Source organism: Castor canadensis, chromosome 16 (assembly GCF_047511655.1).
Source record: "Castor canadensis chromosome 16, mCasCan1.hap1v2, whole genome shotgun sequence".
Lineage (NCBI taxonomy): Eukaryota > Metazoa > Chordata > Mammalia > Rodentia > Castoridae > Castor > Castor canadensis.
In genome coordinates this window covers 48,379,807-48,402,803 of record NC_133401.1, presented here as the reverse complement: position 1 = coordinate 48,402,803, position 22,997 = coordinate 48,379,807, and the positions used below count along the sequence as shown (strand labels likewise).

General features: G+C 36.9%; 1 protein-coding gene across 2 annotated transcripts in view; it reads right to left on the bottom strand.

Annotated features, from left to right (window-relative positions):
- Commd10 (COMM domain containing 10) overlaps positions 1 to 22,997 on the bottom strand; it is a 157,870-nt gene that overhangs the window by 80,629 nt on the left and 54,244 nt on the right. The gene's annotated exons all lie outside the window — the stretch shown is intronic.

Genomic DNA, 22,997 nt, shown 5'->3' with positions numbered 1-22,997 from the left:
GTTTTTAGATGCATGCAAAAATTCAGTAATGCCAGATGCTGCTATAGATAGTATAACTAATTAAGATTTAATGTACTTTTCTGCTTCAACCATTAAATGGGGAGGGACTACAGGGAATTGCTTTCTATTGCTAGGGAAATCACTTAATGGTCAGAAAAGTAAAAATAAATTTCCATGAAAAAATCTGTTTGCTTTCACTTGTTTGAGAAACATTTTCACTTATGAGGCCCCCTTCCTCCCTGTCATTTGGAATTTAAAATTTATGTTGTAGATCATAGGGCTTTCAGAGTAAGAAGTTCTAGAAAAAACAGACGTCGTGACCATCTAGGAAATGTATGTTTAATGGAATAAAAAGTGGACCTGTTGGAGCATGGCAGCCATTTTATTCTTGTCTCACAGAGATGGCAAGTTTCATCGTGCACCTTTAACTATCCAATTCACAAAACAAACAGAAGTTCTGCCATGGGAGGTAGAGAGTGAGCCACTATATCCTGTAGTTACTCTTCCAGTAAAACAGCATGTGTTGTCTAAAATTGCTATGGGAACCTGGGAGCTCATCAGAAAAATGAGTTCTAGCTGAACATCTTTTTAAATATCCTATACCATGACCTCCACAGTAAATAGAGGGTTTATGTGCAGACATCCATGGTAAGAAAGAGCAAATATTAACATTAAAATAGGGTGTAATTCAAGCTTTGCAATTTAATTATGATGCTGAATTCTCATTTAGCAATAAGCAGTTCCACTGCATGTGTCTTGTTTGCAGATTACCATTGATTTTAGAATTCTCTATAAATTCAAATGTATGTAAAGGAAGCTAGATTTATTCTCTGGTTCCTCTTCTGTCTGTAACATAAAAGTGACATGGAATTACGCCATGAGACATTTCCTCCCCTCCAAATGGCAGACCCTCACTCCTCTACATTCAGCACCATCAGGAACCAGCTCTAAAAGGAAAACTATTAAAGAAGGTACAGAAAAGGGTGGGGCACCCAATAAATATGAAATTGAAAAATTAACTTCAGCCTATTGGAACATTTTCATATATGAATCATTCAAATTAAGTTTCAGGAAAGTAGAATTTAAAGATGTCCTAGAAAGAGAATTTGATTGAGAGTCTGAGTATTTAGGTTCTGGCCCCACCTCAACTACATATGAGCTAGGAAATTTTGGGCAAACCCAAACCATCCCTGGCCTTTGTTTCACAGAATTAAAATCCAACCACAGCTTCCTATTCTCTTGCTTAATGCTGTAGTATGGTCAGGGTCAGTTAATGACACTAAAAGTATTGTTTTAGGTCTCACACATAAGGTTTGGAAGTCACTGTTCCATCCTAAACAAGAGCTCAATAAACTGAAAAATAACACTTCTTCTTGGATCCAAAAGAGGTGAGATCACAAGGAAAAACACTGTCCCAAAACTTGGAGAGACAGACAGGTAGATACAGAAAATCACAACTTACCAGAGCAGAACCCTCCATAGAAACTAGTGCCTGTGTAGGACAAGGTGAGCAGTAATTGTTTAATTGCTGGAGTCTCAGTGTGGACAACTGTGAAGTCTGAAAACTTCAGAGGCAAATAATCATGAGTGGGACCCTCTCCTTTGCTACATTTGACCTCCAGGAGCACAATGTGGTTCTCACAATGAAACTGGAGAAAAATCTACTGGTTCTGGCAAGCAAAGGAGAAAAGAAATCATTTTGAATTATGCCATATCACTCTATTCTTAATAAGTCTACCCACTGAGAAACTAAACCTAACCTGCTAGAGTTTTACCATAGCCTAACTGAATTGCAAGAAAGAAAACCTCAGCCCTTGTGAGCCCCCCAGGTGGGAAAAGCTTAAGTACTCACCTCCAGCCCACTCTAGATATCTGTCCCATTGAGAGCAGATTGTAAAAGCTGAGAAGCCCTTGTAAAGTACATGGTCAGAAGGCTGACACTTGCTAAAAGATTGACACCTAATCAACACTTCCTCTCCTATAGATGCCCATCAGTAAAGATCACAGGGACACCAAAGGGATAGTGAAAGAACACTATGAAAAATCCATACACACAACTGTGATAACCTAGATAAAATGGATTAATTTCTTGAAAGACACAATCTGCCAAAGCTCATATGAAAAAGAAACAAAAACTATCAATAAGGCTATGTCTACAAAAGAAATTGAATTCATATTGAACGATCTTCCAAACAGAAGACACCAGGCCCAAATTTATTCCCAGATAAATTCAACCAAACATTCAGGTAAGAAATTTTACTAATTCCCTAAAATTTATTCCAGACAGAAGAAGCAGAGAAAGTACTTCCTAACTCATTTTGTTAGGTTGACACTACCCTAATACAAAAACAGGCAAATTCATTATGTAGGAAATATGAAAGAATACATACCGTCTGCTAATAAATGACTATAGAAAGGATGCCAGATACAAGGGTAATATACGAAAGTCAATCCATTTCCTATATGCCAGCAATGAAGAAAGTAGAAAATAAAAACAATACCACTTATGTAATCACCAAAGAAATAAAATACATAGGCGTAAATCTAACAAAAACATACACACCACGTATAAGGCAGCGGTACTGCAAAGTTATAATGAAGCTGAAAAATTCCTGTCATCTAGTGAGGTAGCTGTTGTATTGCCCTAGAGTAATGCATTGTCACATTTGTGGTAATGCTGGTATAAACCAACTTTCTTTACTGTCAGTCTTATAAAAGGATAATACAGATAATCAAGTAAGGCACATAATACTTGGTAATAAATAACTGTTACTTCTGTATGTATTCCCTATATTGTATTTATCATTAGATTAGAGTTTCTCTACTTACAAAAAACTTGAAACAGTATGCCATGTTATTCCGGCAAGAGCCTCATACATTTCAGGCTTACTATGTCTCATGACTGCATCAAAAGGCCACGCTGAGTAACTACCCTCTGTCATCTAGGTTTATGTTTAAGGACTCTCTATGATGTCCATACACTGATAAAATCACCTAAGGAATCATGTTTAACCCTTATCTCCACCATTAAGGGATATGTAACTGCAGACCAATGAAATAGGCTAGGGTATCAAAAACTGCTCCACACAAATACAGTCAACTGTTAGGAACAAAGACAATACAGTAGAGAAAGACAGCTTCATCAGTGAATTGTGCTGGAACTAGAGATCCTCACTGAAAACTCAATCATTACAGACCTTACAATCCTTTACCGAAATTAACTTAAAACTGCAAATTAGATCACAGGCCTTAGTGTAAAATATAAAACTTTTTTTCTTTTTAGTGTTATTCCCACCCCTTTGTTTTTTAGGACCAGATCTTGATATGTAGCTCAGGCTGGCCTTGAACTTGTTATGTAACTGAGGCTATAACTCATGATCCTCTTGTCCTTGTCTCCTGAGTGCTGGCATTACAGGCGTACACAACCATACTCAGCTAAACACTCTTTAAATATAAAATCAAAGCCAGGAATGAAAGAAGTAATGAGCTGGACTTTATTAAATTTAAATTTTTCTATTCTGTGAAAGACACTAGACGTTAATGAAAAGACAAGCCAGAGATGACTAGGAGAAAATAATTTGCAAAAGATATATCCGATACAAAGGATTATTTTCCAAATATATAAAGAGCACATAAAACTCAACAATAAGAAAACAAACAATTGGATTAAAAAATGGACTAAAGACATTAATGGCCACCTCATCCAAAAGATAAACATTTACTATCTCCACATCACATGCTAGTAGGAAATGCAAATTAAAACAACTACTTCACGCTTACTAGAACGGCCAAAATCCAGGAATATACCACCACCAAATGCTGGTGACCATGTGGACAAACAGCAATTGTCCTTCACTTCTAACAGGAATGCAAAGTGGTACAGCCACATTAGGAGACAGTTTGGCAGCTTCTTATAAAACTAATATACAACTACCATACAATCTGGCAGTGGTGCTCCCTGGTATTTTCCCAAAGAAGTTGAAAACATACCTAAAAGCCAGGAAGATTACAGCAGCTTTATTCATAACTGCCAAAACACTGAAGCACTCAAAAAACCTTTCAGTATGTAAATGGATAAAGTGTGGCACATTCAGATGATAGAATATTACTCAGTTCTTAAAAAAAGGAATGAGCTATCAAGGTCTGAAAAGACACGGAGGAACATCAAATGTATAATAGTCCTGACTGAGAAAAAACCATTCTGAGAAGACTGTATAACAATCTGCAAAAGGCAAAACAGGAGTGTAGGATTGTTAGGGTCATGAAAATACTCTACGACACTATAATGATAGATGTATCATTACACATTTGTCAAACCCATAAAATGTACAATCCCAAGACCAAGTCCTGATATAAAGTATGGCCTTGGGTGACGATGTATAAATGTACATTTATCTATTGGGACAAATATAACACTCTGGTGGGTGATGTCAATGCAGGTTGAGTATCCCTGACCCCAAGTACTTGGAACCTGAAATGTTTCAGATTTTTGATTCTTTCTCACATTTGGAGCTACTGCCACATATTCAATGAGGTATCTTTGGATGGAATACAAGCCTAACCTTAACCTCATTTATGTTTCATACATACCTTCTACACATAGCCCAAAGGTAATTTTGCACAGTATTTTTAATGTACCTGCATGGATTCTGACCCAACACATGAGGTTAGGTGTGGAATTTCTCATTGTGGTACCACATTGGCACTTAAAAGTTTTAGATTTTGGAGCAGTTGAGGTTTTTGAATTAGTGATGCTCAACCTATAGTAGGAGGAGGCTATGCATTGAAGGGGAAGAGGATAAATGAGAAATCTCTACCCCTTCCTCCTTCTTTGCAATGAGCCTATCACTGCTGTAAAAATGGCCTATTAAAAATTAATAAAGTATGGTCATTCTAACTTAAAAATGATTTCTACAGCAACCATCCGTGTCGATATGGTATTGTGAATTCTTAACAATTTCAAAGTCAAGACACTGGCTTCTAAAGGAGAATATCTCTAATGCAATGCAGAGAGAAAAGCAAAATGTATTTTAAAACTAAACTGCTCCTTTTGGTTTCCTCCTTCAGGGCAGCAGTGGACACTGTTGAGGATAACTTGATTTAAGGCTATAAACTGAGGTTTCAGACAATGTAATCAAAATTACAAGTAAGATATGCAGTAAAAATTATCAAAATGATCAAGGCTATGTTCCTATGTGAGAGGGAGAGAGATGCAGGAGGAGGGTGAACAGGACAGAAGAGATTCTCTTTACAGCTTTGCTTGCCAAGCATTCTGGGTAATAACCATAAGAAAAGCATCCACGGCTTTGAGCTGAACTGACTCATGAATACGGGCTAAGTGCTTCCATTCTCTCTCTCCTACTGACTCACTACACCTAGTCAAGTCCTATAATCAACTTGTGTACCTATATCTGACCTAGAGTTTACTCAAACAGTAACTGGCTATTTCCATGGGGAACTATACAGTAATCTGAACTTAAATGCACTTTCAGAAAGTAGCAGAGTTGTTCTATAAATTTTGTACTAATACAAAAATAAGCTTCTGTCAACTACTTATAATTCTTATTGGCAAGAAATATAAAAAATTACCATAATTTCAGGAACTATTTACATGAAATATATGACATTTTAAAAGTAAAAAACCCATTCTTGGTGTTAATTTCTTATTAAGTCTTCAAAATATACTATCATCAAATGAATGGGGAATTAATAAAATGAATTTTACAGTCTTCCAAAACTGAAGATTCTATGACTGTGAACTAGAGTATGTGAAATGAGAAAGACAACCCCATATTAAACATGCCAAAAGTGTATACTGCAGAAAACATTAAAAGAATATTTGACAGAAAGCCTATACTTTCTTGATTATATACTCTTGATATAAACTTTGACAATCTACAAAACGAAAATACTTATCAAGTTGTTATTTTTATGCAAACATGCACTGAAAAACAGGAATGCAAGTAACAGCAATGCTTCTAAGCTTTATTTAGTAAATCACCTGTCAAATTAAAACAACATCCATTGTTTTCTAGATTTTGTTCAGCGTCTTCTTGATAAACTTTGAAAATTTTCTAAAAAGTAGGCCAGTGCAGTATCAATTCCATAACCATGACTCCTTAATACACACAATAAACTTTCACTAAACAAAGCAGGCACAGAAGTATTAACAGATTTGGTTACTGAGGTTTTTATACTAGAAAGTCCTCATTATGGCTCTGTGGGTCTAAGATCATTCACTCATGAACTTATTCTTATTGATAACAGTTGAAGCAGTAAATAAGTTTTCTCTCAATATGAATAGTTTTTTAAATAGTCGTCTGTAGTATTAATAAAGCCATGGAAAACAGACTCAGTTGCCCACTCTCTCTGTGGCTATTTATTTTGATCCTGGCATATCTGCATGACTTTCATTGAGATCAGTTTCCATGGCAATGAACACAGTCAAGTTCAGGAGAATTCTTTACCTATTTAACATAAAAACATTTCCTAATATTGAACCAACCAGTCCATCACTCCAGAAGACCACAGTTATGACAGGACTTTTAGAAGTGAAATGCTAAACCACTGAATACAGAAGCAAAATGAAAAGGCTTGAAATTTCATTTGTAGTGTAATTGGTCCAAGTCAAGCTGCCCCAATGCAAAGCCACATGTCATGATAGAATATACACTAGTCAGCAGCCTCTGCAAGTACACTTTATCATTCTAAAATATTCTTTAATTCTACCATTTTATTATACAGATTCTGACCCTTAATTACCTGTCTACCTTCCCCTCATAAAAGGAACTTTAGGTATCATAAAAATACATAGAACAGAGCATCTCTCACTGAAGAATGAGTGATATTACAAAAGTATGTTTTCTTCAAGCTAAAACACCTTGAAACCCATTTCCCCATAGAACCAATGCTATCAACAGTAGTAATTCTTCTGGGTTGGTTTTTAAAATCTGGTAAGAGCTTTAATTAAGCAAAACTAGAGAACGCTTTTGAACTCTTACTTCTATGTGACTGGGAGCCATTGGGACCAGGGTAACAAAAGGGTAGTGTCTATTATTAGCAGTGTTAGTAGTAGGACTGATAATACCAGCTAGTAATCAGTAAGCAGCCATTATGTACTAGGCATTACCATAAATGCTTTTTACATCTTATGTCATAACCATTCTGAAAGATAAGTTTACTATTTTCATTTTTCAGGTTAAAAAGTCAGGATTTTAAAAATTAAGTGACTTACCTAAGGTCATAGAGATGAAGAGTAATAGAGTTCTGTGACTCATACCCAGGTCCATGTGATTCTCAGTCCATGCTGCATACCACTTTATTGCATTGCTAAGCACCCTCCACAGTCAAAACTGCTAATCCTTCCTGGTATTAGCAGAACCAGTCTGATGTAATTTACACTGGATATAAATCACTCAAAACTGCTGGAGCAGTATTTTCATCTTTTAAAAAAGAAGGAACTTAACTCACCTGAACTCAATTATGGCATAATAGATAGGGAAGCAAAAGTAAGCAGAACAGCTGGCACTGGCAAGGAATGCAGTCCTACTTGAGAGGACTATAGTTGTCCTACTGGCCTCTTTTCTTTTTCGGAAATTTCTCTACTCCATTCAATGTGATTCTGGTAAGAGTCACTGATCACACAGCCTTCTTTCCCCAAACCCTGGTGGTCATGAGACCCAAACAGTGTCAATAGCTTGCTTTTGCCTTTGTTTTTGTTTTGTACGTCTTCTTTTCCCCTGGAAATTACTACTTGTCACTGGTGGAAACCACAGTAATTCACTTACACTTATTTTAAATCAGGAACAATAAGAATGATATACAGTCAGATACAGTAGTGCACACCTTTAATCCCAGGAAGCTGAGGCAAGAGGATCACGAGATCAAAGCAGAGTAAAGTAGGATACAACTCATGCAGGGTCAGGTTACTTGCTGGTGGGTTCAGCAAGTCTGGTAAGGAGGGAACTCAAGGACACTGAAAACAGTAAAGCAACGTATCAGGAGGGTAAGACAGATATGATAATGAAAGTAAGAAGAGTCTAATAAAGAAATCTTAATAAAGAAATTACATCTGCACTTTAATTTCACAGTTGGAAAATTTCTGATAATGACTCAGAATGTAGCTTTGTGTGTGGGTACACATCAAGGCTAGAGCTCAAGACACAGAATCCAGAATGGTGACTGGGACAGAGACGCAGACTGTGTGAGTTCCGGGAATCAGGTGCCTTGTTGAGATGCTGCATATGTGCTTGGCTGAGGTAAACCACCAGGGAGGGCTGAAACTTCAGCACCTTGAACCCCTAGCCCATGGAAGGCTTCTCCACATCACGATACACTGAAAGAACAGGCAGGCTGTCTCCTGCCCACCAGGCCTCCACCCCTCAGAACTGCTGAGCCACACCACCCACCAGCCCGCCTGGATGCCGTCCATCCAGGCCCACTAGACCACCACCCACTGGCCTGCCTGGCTGCTGTACCACCTTCCTCCACCCTGCAGGCCCACCACACTGCTGGCCCACCAGGACTCTGCCCCTCAGGCCCACCAACCAGCCTGCCAGAACACTGCATGCCTGCTGGCCCGCTGGCACACCATCTGCCACACCATCTGCCACCAGCCACAGGAGGGCTCCAGCACCACCAGACACCGACTCCAAATCTGCCTAAGAGACACAGACAAATAGGACTGGATGCTAAAGGAGTAACACCAGAACTATGAAGACTGAAATTCTACTATTCCTGAACCAGGGATTTTTTTTTTTTCTTTTAAGTGCTTATTTGTCTTGATTGCTGTTTGATTGCCCACCATCTCTCCCTGCTGATTTCTTTGGTTTTCCATTTTTTTTTCTCTTTTTCTTCTTCTTTTTTTCTCCTTCTTTCTTGGTTTTGTTATTTTTACTATTGTAAGGTAGCCAATACTAAATTACACATAGACCAGGGACAGAAACAGTACCAAGTGGAATGACGGCAAGACGTCAAAGGGATGGAAACCATTCTCCCCCAAAAAATAAATTAGTACAGGATTCAGAGGGAAATGAAGAAAACAGATACCCAGATTCAGACTCCAACAAAACAAAGATAAATTATACCAAGGAACCCAACGAAGTCCAAAGGAACACCGTGAAAGAAGAAATTCTGCAAGTAACCAATGAGAATTTCATAGAGATGTTAGTAGACGTGTTCAACCAATCGCACAGGAGCCACTAAAGAAATTCCAAGACAACAAAATAAAAAATATGAGAAATCACAAAAACAAATAAATGAAACCATAGGAATCCTAAATAAACACCAAAGTGAAACAAAAAACAAAATAAATAGAGAGATAAAAGATAAGGACAAAAATTGACAATATTAAAGAGGAAGTGACCCATGATATGGAAAACCTCAGAAAAAAGAAGGAAACAATACAAAACACAATGGAATGCCACTCCAGAAGACTAGAATAAGCAGAAGACAGAATTTCAGAACTTGAAGATGAAATGGTAATTAAAAGAAAAAGTGAAGAACTATTAGTCAGAAAACACAAGTCCTGTGAAAGGAATATGCAAGAACTCAATGAGTCCATCAAAAGACCAAACCTGAGAATCATGGGCATTGAAGAAGGAGAAGAGGTACAAGCAAAAGGAATTAGTAATATATTCAACAAAACAGTAACAGAAAATTTCCCAAATTGAGAGAAAACTATGCCCATTCAGGTACAGGAAGCCTCCAGGATACCAAAGAGATATGACCAAAATAGAACTATCCCACAACATATTATCATTAAAACAACAAGCACAGAGAATAGAGAAAGAATATTGAAGGTTGTAAGAGAGAAAAAACAAGTAACATACAAAGGTAAACCCATCAAACTCACAGATTTCTCAATGGAAACCTTAAAAACAAGAAGAGCATGGGGTGAGGTCTTCCGGGCACTGAATGAAAATAACTTCAACCCTAGGATACTCGACCCAGCAAAACTATCATTCAAAATAGATGGAGCAATAAAAGTCTTCCATGATAAGCAAAAATTAAAACAATATATGACCACCAAACCACGACTACAAAAGATTTCTTCAAGGAATTCTGCACACAGAAAGTGAGAGCAAACAAAATCATGAAAGGAAAGGCAAAAATCAAACCACAGGAGAAGAAAAGGCAAGAAAGTAGAGAGTAACACTGACTCAGCTGCACACAATCAAACCCTTAAACAACAAAGACAACTAAATGACAGGAATCACCACCTACCTATCAATACTAACATTGAATGTTAATGGACTTAATTCCTTCATCAAAAGACACCGCTTGGCAAACTGGATTAAAAAGGAAGATCCAACAATCTACTGCCTACAGGAGACCCACCTCACAGATAGAAAGAAGCACTGGCTGAGGGTGAAAGGCTGGAAGAAGATTTACCAAGCCAATTTCCCCCGAAAACAGGCAGGGGTAGCAATACTTATCTCAGACAAAATAGACTTCAAACTTACATTGATCAAACGAGATAAAGCAGGACACTCCATACTAATAAAAGGGGAAATACACCAAAAGGAAATAACAATTATCAACCTATATGCACCCAACATCAGTGTACCCACTTTCATCAAACATACTCTGAAGGACATAAAAACATACATAGACTCCAACACAGTGGTAGTGGGAGACTTTAATATCCCCCTTTCATCAATATATAGGTCATCCAAACAAAAAATCAATAAAGAAATTCTAGAACTAAATCACACCATAGATCAAATGGACATGGCTGAGGTCTACATAATATTTCATCCAACTTCCACACAATATACATTCTTCTCAGCAGCTCATGGAACATTCTCCAAAATTGATCATATCTTAGGGGACAAAGCAAGACTCAGCAAATATAAGAAAATAGGAACAATCCCATGCATTCTATCTGATCATAATGCATTAAAACTAGAAATTAACAAAAGAAACAGTAAAAAACATGTAAACAATTGGAAGCTGAACAACACATTGCTCAATGATCAATGGGTCATTGATGAAATAAAAGTGGAAATTAAAAGGTTTCTGGAAGTTAATGAAAATGAAAACACGACCTACCAGAACCTATGGGATACAGCAAAGGCAGTTGTAAGAGGAAAGTTGATAGCCATGAGTGCATATATTAAAAGGTCAGAAAGATCTCAAATCAATGACCTAATGCTACATCTCAAACTCCTAGAAAAATAAGAACAAGCAAATCCCAAAACAAGCAGAAGGAGAGAAATAATAAAAATAAGGGCTGAAATCAATGAAACAGAAATTAAAAAAAAAAACAACCATACAAAGAATCAATGAAACAAAAAGCTGGTTCTTTGAAACAATAAATAAGATTGACAGACCCCTAGCAAACCTGACTAAAATGAGGAAAGAAAAAACCCAAACCAGTAAAATCAGAAATGCAAAAGGGGAGATAACAACAAACACCACGGAAATCCAGGAAATTCTCAGAGACTACTTTGAAAACCTATATTCTAATGAATGGACAGATTTCTGGATACTTATGACCATACAAAACTGAACCAAGAGGATATTAATCACCTGAACAGATCTATAACACAAAATGAAATTGAAGTAGCAATAAAGAGTCTCCCAAAAAAGAAAAGTCCAGGAATGATGGATTCTCTACTGAGTTCTATCAGACCTTTAAAGAAGAATACCAACCCTCCTTAAACTGTTCCCCAAAATAAAAAGGGAAGGAACGCTCCAAACTGATTTTATGAAGCCAATATTACTCTCATCCTACAACCAGACAAAGACACCTCCAAAAAGGAGAACTAGGCCAATTTCCTTAATGAACATTGATGCAAAAATCCTCAATAAAATAATGGCAAACAGAATCCAACAACACATCAGAATGATCATCCACCATGACCAAGTCGGCTTCATCCCAGGGATACAGTGGTAGTTCAACATATGCAAATCTATAAATGTAATACAGCACATTAATAGAAGCAAAGAGAAAAACCACTTGACCATCTCAAATAGATGCAGAAAAAGCCTTCAACAAGATCCAACACCACATCATGATAAAGCTCTAAGAAAACTAGGAATAGAAGGAATGTACCTCAACATTGCTATATATGACAAACCTACAGCCAACATCATACTTAACAGTGAAAACCTGAAACCATTTCCCCTAAAATCAGTAACAAGACAAGGGTGCCCACTATCCCCACTCCTATTTGACGTGGTACTGGAATTCCTAGCCAGGGCAACTAGGCAAGAAGAATAAATAAAAGGAATACAAATAGTTAAAGAAACTGTCAAAATACCCCTATTTGCAGATGATATGATCCTATACCTTAAAGACCCAAAAAACTCTACCCAAAAACTCCTAGACACCATAAACAGCTACAGCAAGGCGGCAGGACACAAAATCAACTTACAAAAATCATTAGCTTTTCTATACACCAATAAAGAACAAACTGAGAAGGAATATATGGAAACAATTCCATTCCCAATAGCCTCAAAAAATAATCAAATACCTAGCAGTAAACTTAACAAAGGATGTGAATGACCTCTACAAGGAGAACTACAAAACCCTAAAGAAAGAGATCAAGGCAGACTACAGAAGATGGAAATATCTCCTATGCTCATGGATTGGTAGAACAATCACAGTAAAAACGGCTATACTACCAAAAGCAATCTACATGTTTAATGCAATTCCCATCAAAATCCCAATGACATTCATCAAAGAGATTGAAAAATCTATCCTAAAGTTCATTTGGAAATATAAGAGACTGCAAATAGCCAAGGCAATACTCAGCAAAAAGAGCAATGCTGGAGGTATCACAATACCCGACTTCAAACTATATTACAAAGCAATAGCAATAAAAACAGCATGGTACTGGCACAAAAACAGACATGAAGACCAGTGGAACAAAATAGAAGACAAGGATATGAAACCACACAACTATACTCACCTTAGTTTTGACAAAGGTACCAAAAATATATGATGGAGAAAAGACAGCCTCTTCAATAAATTTTGCTGGGAAAAGTGGTTATCTGTCTGCAAGAAAATGAAACTAGATCCATGTTTATCACCCTGTACTAGTATCAACTCAAAATGGATCAAGGACCTAATATCAGACTCAAAACTCTGAAGTTAGTACAGGAAGGAGCAGGAAACACTCTGGAAGTAATAGGTATAAGCAAGGACTTCCTCAATAGAATCCCAGAAGCCCAGCAACTAAGGGAAAGAATGGACAAATGGGACTTCATAAAGTTAAAAAGCTTCTGCACAACAAAAGAAATGGTGTCTAAACTGAAGAGACCACTCACAAAGTGGGACAAAATATTTGCCAGCTATACATCAGACGAAGGACTGATAACCAGAATATAAAGGGAACTTAAGAAACTAAACTCTCCCAAAATCAATGAACCAATAAAGAAATGGGCAAGTGAACTAAACAGAACCTTCTCAAAAGAAATTCAAATGGCCAAAAAACACATGAAAAAATGCTCACCATCTCTAGCCATGAAGAAAATGCAAATCAAAACCACACTAAGATTCTACCTCACCCCTGTTAGAATAGCCATCATCAAAAACACCACCACCAACAGGTGATGGCAAGGATATGGAGAAAAAGGAACCTTGTACACAGTTGGTGGTAATGCAAGCTAGTGAAACCACTCTGGAAAAAAATTTGGAGACTTCTTAAAAATCTAAACATAGACCTGCCATATGATCCAGCAATCCCACTCCTGGGGATATACCCAAAGGAATGCAACACAGGTTACTCCAGAGACACCTGCACACCCATGTTTATTGCAGTGCTATTTACAACAGCCAAGTTATGGAAACAACCAAGATGCCCCACTACTAACGAATGGATCAAGAAAATGTGGTATTTATACACAATGGAATTTTACTCAGCCATAAAGAAGAATGAAATCTTATCATTCACAAGTAAATGGATTGAACTGGAGAACATTATTCTGAGCGAGGTTAGCCAGGCTCAGAAGACCAAAAATCGTATGTTCTCCCTCATATGCGGACTTTAAATCTAGGGCAAATACAGCAATGTTGTTGGACTTGGGTCACGTGACAAGGGGAGAGCACATACAGGAGGAATGGGAATAGGTAGTAAACCCAAAACATGAAAGCATTTGATGTCCCCACTCCAGAGGAACTAATACAGAAACCTTAAAGCAACAGAGATCAACATGAGAAGGGGATCAGGAACCAGCATAAAGATCAGTTAGAGATGAATCAACTTGTATTGTAACACATTTGTACATGGAAGCAATGCTAGGAATCTCTCTGTAAAGCTATCCTTAACTAGCAAAAATGCTTTGTCTTTCTTATTATGCTTATGTCTTCTCTTCAACAAAACTAGAGATAAGGGCAGAACAGGTTCTGCCTGGAAGCAAAGGAGGGAGAGGGGGGAGCAGGGGCCAAGGGGGAAAAATGACCCAAACAGTGTATGCATGTGAATAAATGAATAAAAAAAAGAGGACAATGAACTTCTCTACCAAGACTGCTCTCTGTGTCAGACCCTTATGTTTTTGTCATGCTTTATTCTCTGAGAGCCCCACTCAATAACCAGGCTAGAATTCCTCCCTATTTCCCTGCCACTCTAATCTTACCATCCCCACAAACTTTAGAAGCCAAGGAATAAAGCAAGGTGGAATCCAAGAGAAAAGAAAGCTAAAGAAAAAAACCACTTGAGCATGCTTTTGATTTTCCAAACTTTTTTGATTCAATCAATGTCTTGCATGGAAATATAAATAGCAACACAGAAAAGTGTCCCCCATCTGCTAAAAGTAGTCCCTGGGTCCTCCTATAGCCCCTGTCCCTCACACTTCACCTAGCAGCCACCTAAAATCTCAGCACAAGCTGACCTTCATTCAAAGGGAACAGAAAAACTTAAACCCCACACTTTCTTAAAACACTCCATAGTTGGAATCACTGTGGATCATGTACGTGGGTTAAGACCATATAGAAATCTATACGCACAAAGCTCTGCAAAGAATGAAGAAACTTATTCGGAGTTCCCTTTCCATACTTAGCAATAGAACTTGCTCATCTTTGGGGAAAAACTTATGTATGCCAAAACTTTCTTTAAAAATTCTTGTTAGGAAATATTACTATTCCCATTAAGTAAATAGGAAGCTAAGGTCCAGTGAGGTTAAGTAACTAGCCCATGATCACAGCATTAATAGGACTAGTGTTGGATTCAAAGCATCTGATCCAAAATTCTCAAGCCCAGTATCTCACATTCTCTCCAAGGTCATAGCATTACACTGTTCCTATATTACCATTTTTATATAAAATCCTCTGGCTAAAAACCTGTAAAATGTTTTCTCACACATACTATTAAGAACAGCTCAACCCTTGAGAATTAGTCTATAACTGCTTTATGGTAACAGATCCCTGGCCAACCTGTTTTCTTTTGGTAAATACTGGTTCTTCCCACTCTGCAAGACAACTTGACACTGCTTCTTTGGCTTGGTGCTCATCAAGTTCTCCTTCTACATGCAAACAATGTTTGAGACTCTATACTATGAGCTAGTGTTAAACAGCACACTGCAGAGTGGCTGGAGGAGAAAGTGCAACCACTAAAGTATATGTGTTAGTAACAAAGAGATAGAACATACATGTTGAGAATTATCAGAAAAAGCAGCCTAAGCCAATTCAAACTATTGTAGAGTAAAACTGATTTTAACTAAGAGATTCAGGGAAAAAAAATAAAGGTCAGATACACAAAAAATAAGAAAAATAAAGTGTAGACACATAATTAGGGAATGAATGCAAAATGTCTGATATGCTGATCAGAAAATAGAGAACTTTGAACCAGGCAGGAAATTCTCATTTTTCTACATGTGACTACAGTAATAAGTACATCTACTGGACTCCCAGGAAAAACTGTAGCAAAGCAATCTCATCTGCAATTTATAAAACTTCTTTCAATAGTTACTAACAGTATTTATTCTCAAAGGTATCAGGAACTCAATACTTTAGTATCTGGAATTTAGGAACAACACGGTCAACCAATAATTTCTCTTTAAAGAGAAGATTGGTCAAAATAATTTAAACATCAACACAAAATATGAAAGTGACTTATATTTGGTTTAAAATAACACTATAAAATAGTGTTATTTTATAAAATAGTGTTATAAAATAACTAAAATAATGTTCTTCAATGCCTGGAAAAATATCTCAAAAACATTATGCCTGGTTTGCAATAAGCACTAATATGATTCAGGCATAGCTTGCTATCATAATAATTGAATTCAGTAAAACTGAAATCTCTGAGGGCACCACAAAATGAACTGCTTTGTAAATTATCACTTTTCCAGACAATCCAGAGCTATGTAAAATTCACATACTCATTTATTCAACAAGTATTTATTGAACATTTGTTATGTGGCTGGCACTGAGCTAAGTGCAGTGAATATATTGGTGAGCAAAACAGAGCCAGCCTGCTTCTATCAAATGGAAAGAAACACAACAGCAAAAAGTCACAAGTTTAAATTAATATTACTCCAAACGTCTGTGGCCTTATTCATTTCAAGGAGGCCTATAATTCTCTTTCATAAGGACACGGATTATTTAAACCTCCTAATAGTCCCTTGGAGAAGTGGAAAATATCACTTTAAAAAATAAAAACAGATTGACTTTCATTGTAATGAGTTAAAATTCTATAATAAGTTAATAGAATTCTAAGGCATGAGCTAGCTAAACTCAGACTGTCAAAACTACTTAGGCATTTAAATTTCATTCTCAAGGAGTTTACTGAGCACTGCATGTTTGAAATCTCTAGAAACCACTTTTTCTTTCCATTCTAACATTGTTCCTTCATCTCCCTAAGATTACCAGCAGGTCATATTTTGACATGTTAGCATTGTATGTTCACGGTAACCACTTTACTTTATATTCTCTGACGAGTCAATGAACTCTGCCCTCAACCGTCTCTTTATGACCATGTATTAATTACTATTTTCACGTACCGCTAAACAAGCTGCCTCTCTTCACTTAGCTAGAATTTTCATTCTTTTAAATTTAGCTTCTTACATTAATGTTTATAGATGTCACTATTTCTTTAAGTCCTCTAATATGACTGTTTTCCTTTTAATCCTGGATAATGTTGGTGATTGCATGTAAAGCTGTTTTGTTTCCCTAGATTTTATTAACATCCAAAGAATGTTCTAAATTTCTCAGCAACAAAGTTACTTCTCTGAGCATTCCTTACTTCCACGTGGCAATTATTTTAGTCACTGTAGCTGACCTTTCCTTTGCCAAATTCTCTCAAAATAGAGCTGAACTTCCCCCTGACCAAAACATGTAACTCTTCCCCCATTTCAGCAAACAAAAGTCCTTTTATTTTTTTCTATAAAGCAAAACCTATGGGTTGTTCTCCATTTCTTTCCTGTTCCTCCTTCACCTCCCACTCCAATCTCACTAGTAGGCTAATGTATTTTCAGATCCTAGAATAAAGAAACTTTCTCACCTCTAGAACTGTGCACATTCAAATGTCTCAGTTAAAGTAATATTGCCCCTCTTCCTTCTATCAGACCTAGCTATTCCTCTTCTAGGGGTTCTCAACTTGTATATAAAGTACATCATCCAGACCCACCCTCTATATTTTTCTCATTTACCCTGCCCCTCCTACTAGTGCCCCCCCTCATTAGCATGACCTGTTTTACATTCCTGTCCTTCATTGTTTAGGTGTCATTGTTCGGTGAGATTTTTGCCTTGGTATTTTACTGGTAAATACATTGTACTTAAGTCAATCTAGCCACCCTCCACTACTCTTTCTCACCCTTTTCCCTCTATCTATATTGTTCAACAGTCTTCAATGTGTTTTGTGGTGTCTTGTTCCCACACAGATGTGATAGATTTCTTTATTACTCATTCTCTATCATTCTTTCCTCCTCCCTTAGTCTTCTCTAAGAGTCTCACTTTTGGAAGCATATTCTACATATACTTACATGTATATATGATAATGCTTGTATTTGTAGAGAGACCACAATACCTAACAGTGTTTGCTCTCTGATTATACCAGTCTTCTTGCCTGTGTTCTCCTTTTGGCTTATTTCAACCAACTGTATTGGTAAACCTCTCTCTAAGTAAATAGAAACGATAGAGTTGCCTGTTTACCTATTTTTTAATCTACATGTGATTCCCAAGGGAAAGTAAACTTGAGGACAGGAGCTACACATGCCTTACTCTTTATCTTATTCTAAATATGCCTGCCATAAATCAGATGTTTAGTAAGTATTTAATGAATGAATGTGCTAGAAAGTTTAGATGAAGAAACACTGAGAGGCTCGCCAATATAACATCCCTACTAATGGTAAGCAAGGCCAAGGAATTACACAGTAAAGATTGCTTTCGTAAATTAAAACATTGTCCTCATTCTCATCCGGACAATAGCAAATCATTCTAACATAACCTGTAATAATGGTTCTCAAAGTGTGGTCCCTGAACCAGCAGCATCAGGATAACAATGCTTTTACAAAATATTGGTTCTCTAAAAATATTTCCTTCTTTCTTCGTGTGGGGTTTTATGATTAACTATATGCTTTATACTTTTCAAATTGATGACTCAGAAAATTTAGGAGAAATACTAAATTTATATTAATTGCAGATCACCATCTTAGTTTTCATTTACTTTGTTTTGCTATTTCATAAACTGCAGAATATAAGCCATATAGAGCATCATCTTGGTCAACACTGAGGCCTTGAGATATACCCTGTAGACATAGCATGGTATTTTGAAGTCACACATAACTTCCAGAAATCTCACTGTGGTCTAACAGAAAAGAACTCCTGAGAAATAAGGCAGGTATGTATTTACAACAGAGGCACAGCAAGAATAACAGGATTTTTTAACAAACATTTTTCCATTTTCTCCTAAAATTACAAAAACGTTCTTTAATGTGACAAGAATAAAAATGTAGTCAATATATCACAATATAGTATTATCATATATTATACTACATATAATATACAATAATATAATTTTGTAAAATATGCTATCTCTTAGGTGTTCACAGTCAAAAGAGTTGATTTTATAAAACTTGTTTCAAAAGCTCATTTTTTAAGATAGGAAATTTCTAAAATTTGTATTTGGTTTTCCTACCTTAGTTTTCAAACAAGCTTTACGATTAAAGGCCACAAAAAGATAAAAGTTAATGAATTATTAAACATTTACGAATGAATTGCTAATAGAAATTTTCACAATAAATTGCTTTCTCTAGACAAATCCAGTCTGCTTGGTATCTGAGAAGAATTAGCTCCAGAGCTCCATGCCCCCTTCTCCACCACCCTGGATACCAAAATTTGCAGGTGCTCAAGTACCTTAAATAAAACCGTGCAGTTCTAGGATTTGCATATCCTCCATGCACAGCAAATCCTCTGCCGATATTTATAACACCTAACACAATGTGAAGGCTATGTAAACAGGTGTTATACTGTATTGCTCAGGGAACAATCATAAGAAAAAGGCTGCATATGCTCAGTACACACACATAGTCTTTTTTTCAAATATTTTTGATCTGAGGTCCTTCAAACCTGCAGGTACAAATACAGACCTATGGCTAGAGACAAACTGTGTCATTAAAAACATGAGGCACCACTGAAGCTGTTTATGAAAAGTAAAACCACTACTACAAATTAATACAGGAAAACTGGAATTCGAAGAAAAAGCAGTTTTTCCTGTCAGTGGCCTAGGACCCAAACAAATAATAAATGAATAACTTGATGGAGAGTCTGAGGGGCAGGAACAAATGTCAAAAATGCACTCTAAACAAGGGGCAGTGATAATTACAGATTAGATATACTACTGCTAATTAGCTTTATACCATATCCATCATGATTTTTCACAGCACTGAATATAAGTAGTATTCCAGTCAAAATTTTATATTTATATAACTATGTAAATACATATACACATGCACATATGTATATATAATTGCAAATGCACAGAGACAGCCTAACAGTCTTTAAGGGTATACAATAAGTACAACTGATTATTAACCCTAAATTTAAAAACTTCATTTGTGACTGCCCAATAATATGGAAAACTCCCATAAGGAAACCTAAAATTCTGTATTTTACCGTAAGCTTTCATTAACAGTAGTAATCATTTTAATATCATGAGCAATAACAAAAGCTTCCTGAGTTTCATTCTATTTAATTCTACTTGGAAGGTGACTCACCACTGGGAACCTGTAGACACATTGCACCTGGTTTAACCACTTCATGACTTGTTATACTACTTTCCCCCAAGACCCATCTTTCAGAAGTTACCTGTGGGTTTGTTTGTTCGTCTGTGTGTCTGTCTTCTCAGAGACAATGTCATTTCTTTGTTCTTTCCTACTTTATGGCCTTTGATCTTCTGTTTGTTGAATGTATCCATCAAGCCCTGAGTGGCCAAACTCTGTCACTGCTTTATTTAACAGTACCTCTTACTTAAAATATAAGTACTGTCCTTATCCCATTTTGCACACAAAATAACGAGTCATTTAAAAAAGGTAACTTATGCTGGGCACAAGTGGCTCACACCCATAATCCTAGCTACTCAGGGGACAGTGATCAGGAAGATCTCGGTTCAAAGCCAGCCCAGGCAAATAGCTCATGAGACCCTATCTCAAAAAAACCCATCACAGAAAAGGGCTGCTACAGGAAATCAATGTGAGTCAATGCCCTGTATAGCTATCCTTATCTCAACCAGCAAAAACTCTTGTTCCTTCCTATTATTGCTTATACTCTCTCTACAACAAGATTAGAAATAAGGGCAAAATAGTTTCTGCTGGGTATTGGGGGGGGAGAGGGAGGGGACGGAGTGGGTGGTAAGGGAGGGGGTGGGGGCAGTGGGGAGAAATGAACCAATCCTTGTATGCACATATGAATAATAAAAGAAAAATGAAAAAAAAATAAAGCATGAGGAAGCCAAAAGTAAAAAAAAAAAAAGAAAGAAAGAAAAGGGCTGCTAGAGTGGCTCAAGGTGAAGGCCCTGAGTTCAAACCCCAGTACTGGAAAAAAGGAAGTTATAACAAGGCTAACTAGAAGTAAAGGATGGACACATTCTAAATGGGTCTGGTGCTCATCTCTCCTCCACACTCATATTGTTAGTTCACTCTTTTGTTGTCTCCTCTTCAGTTCCTCTACTTCTTTCCCCTTCATTGCAGGGAACATTTCTAAGGATGCGCCTACCACTCTTTCCCCTAATCTTTTAGAGAACTCATATTCCTTGACATATTTCTCTGCATTTTGGTCCTTTCACTATAATGTTTCATTCCTTTCTTTTTTTTTTCAATGCTGTATTTCCAAGTCCGCCCAAAATATATTGTTGGATGACCTAATATTACTCCCAAATTCAGCATAGATCAGATGATTTCCAAAATCCTTTACAATGTCAATCTTAATTTCACACATATACACACACAAAACTCAATTCTTCCTCGTCCTTCTACATTATTTTAATTCTGTCCTTGTCCATTCTACATTCTTCTTCCTTATATCTGTTTTATAAAACTACTACCTAGAGCATCATTTTTCCCCTAAGAAATGTCTTGTGGATTTGAATTTTCTACTTTATACCTGTTGCTACAAACTTTTCCTGCCCCTGGTAATACTTCACTTCAATCTTTCATGCTCACCATCACGGACTGATATTACAATTCATAAAACTAATACAACTTTTATTAAGTCATTCCGTTCAAGAATTCAATAAAAGCACCTCAGCGCTACCACATAAAATCTACCTGGTTTTAAAACCCTCCTTAATCTAGGCCCACATTGCTAATGGAAGTTAATTCCTCTGTGTGCCTTCTACTCTCATCCAGCCATCAGCAGGTCTTCTAAACTTTCAAATTGTTCTCTTCAGCATGAAGCAGCAGCTCTTCTCCCCACCATCTGCCTATCCTTCGATGCTCACTTCCTCCCACTCCTACAGGTTCATGGGCGCTCACAAATGGGTATTAAGTCAGAGCCTGGAAACCCAAATTCAAAGTCTGGTTCTCACATTGTCCAGTAGTGTGACTCTGGCCATATGTTGGAGATAAAAACAGATCCATTTCAGTGTTTCCTCAATAAATGAGATATTGAACTAAATTATCTCTAAAATCTAGTTTTAAAATTCTTTAACCCCTAGACCACCTATTACCTTAGTACTTTGTCACTTTATTATACATTAAAGGTTTTTTTAATGTCATTTACTACATTATAAACTTCTTGAGGATGAAAGTTATACATTTTATGTTTTTGTAGACTCATCAAGGCACATCAGAGTTGTTTGATAAAACAGAAGATCTCTTTCAGCTACACTGTTTTTGTCACCAGATTGTAAATTTGAATGAATATAGATAGGGCTTAGAGCCTGATGTCCTACATTTAAAAACATGCTTACAGCCTGCTGCCCATGGCTCACGCCTGAAATCCTAGAGACACTTGTAAGGCCAAGATCTGTAGGATCGTGGTTCCAGGCCTGTCTGAGCAAAAAAGTTAGCAAGACTCTATCTCGGTGCAGTGACACACACCTGACATTCCCAGCGATGGTGAGAAGCATCAAATAGGAGAATCCTGGTTCAGGACAGCCTTGGCAAAAATCAAGGCCCTATCTCTACAATAACCAGAGCAAAACAGGCTGAAGGCATGGCTCAAGAGGTAGAACACCATGAGAAGGGGACTAAGGTAGAAAGGAGAAAAATAGAGGCGATGAAGCAATACGGGTTATAATACATACATACATAAATGGAAATGTCATAAGGAAACTCCCTATATAGCTATCTTAAACAAAAATGTCTTTTTTTATATATATACAAAATCAGAGAACTGGAAGGTAGAACAGGTCCTGTGGGGGGAGGGGGGTGGTACCAGTGGTGGTGGGAGGAGGAAAAAAGCATGGGAGGGTGAATATAGTGCAAATACTGTATACACATGTATGTAAATGGAAAAAGATACCTGTTGAAACTATTCCAGGAATGAGGGGAGGGGATGAATTCAAGTATGATATATTCAATATATTATAAGAACTTTTGTAAATGTAACAATG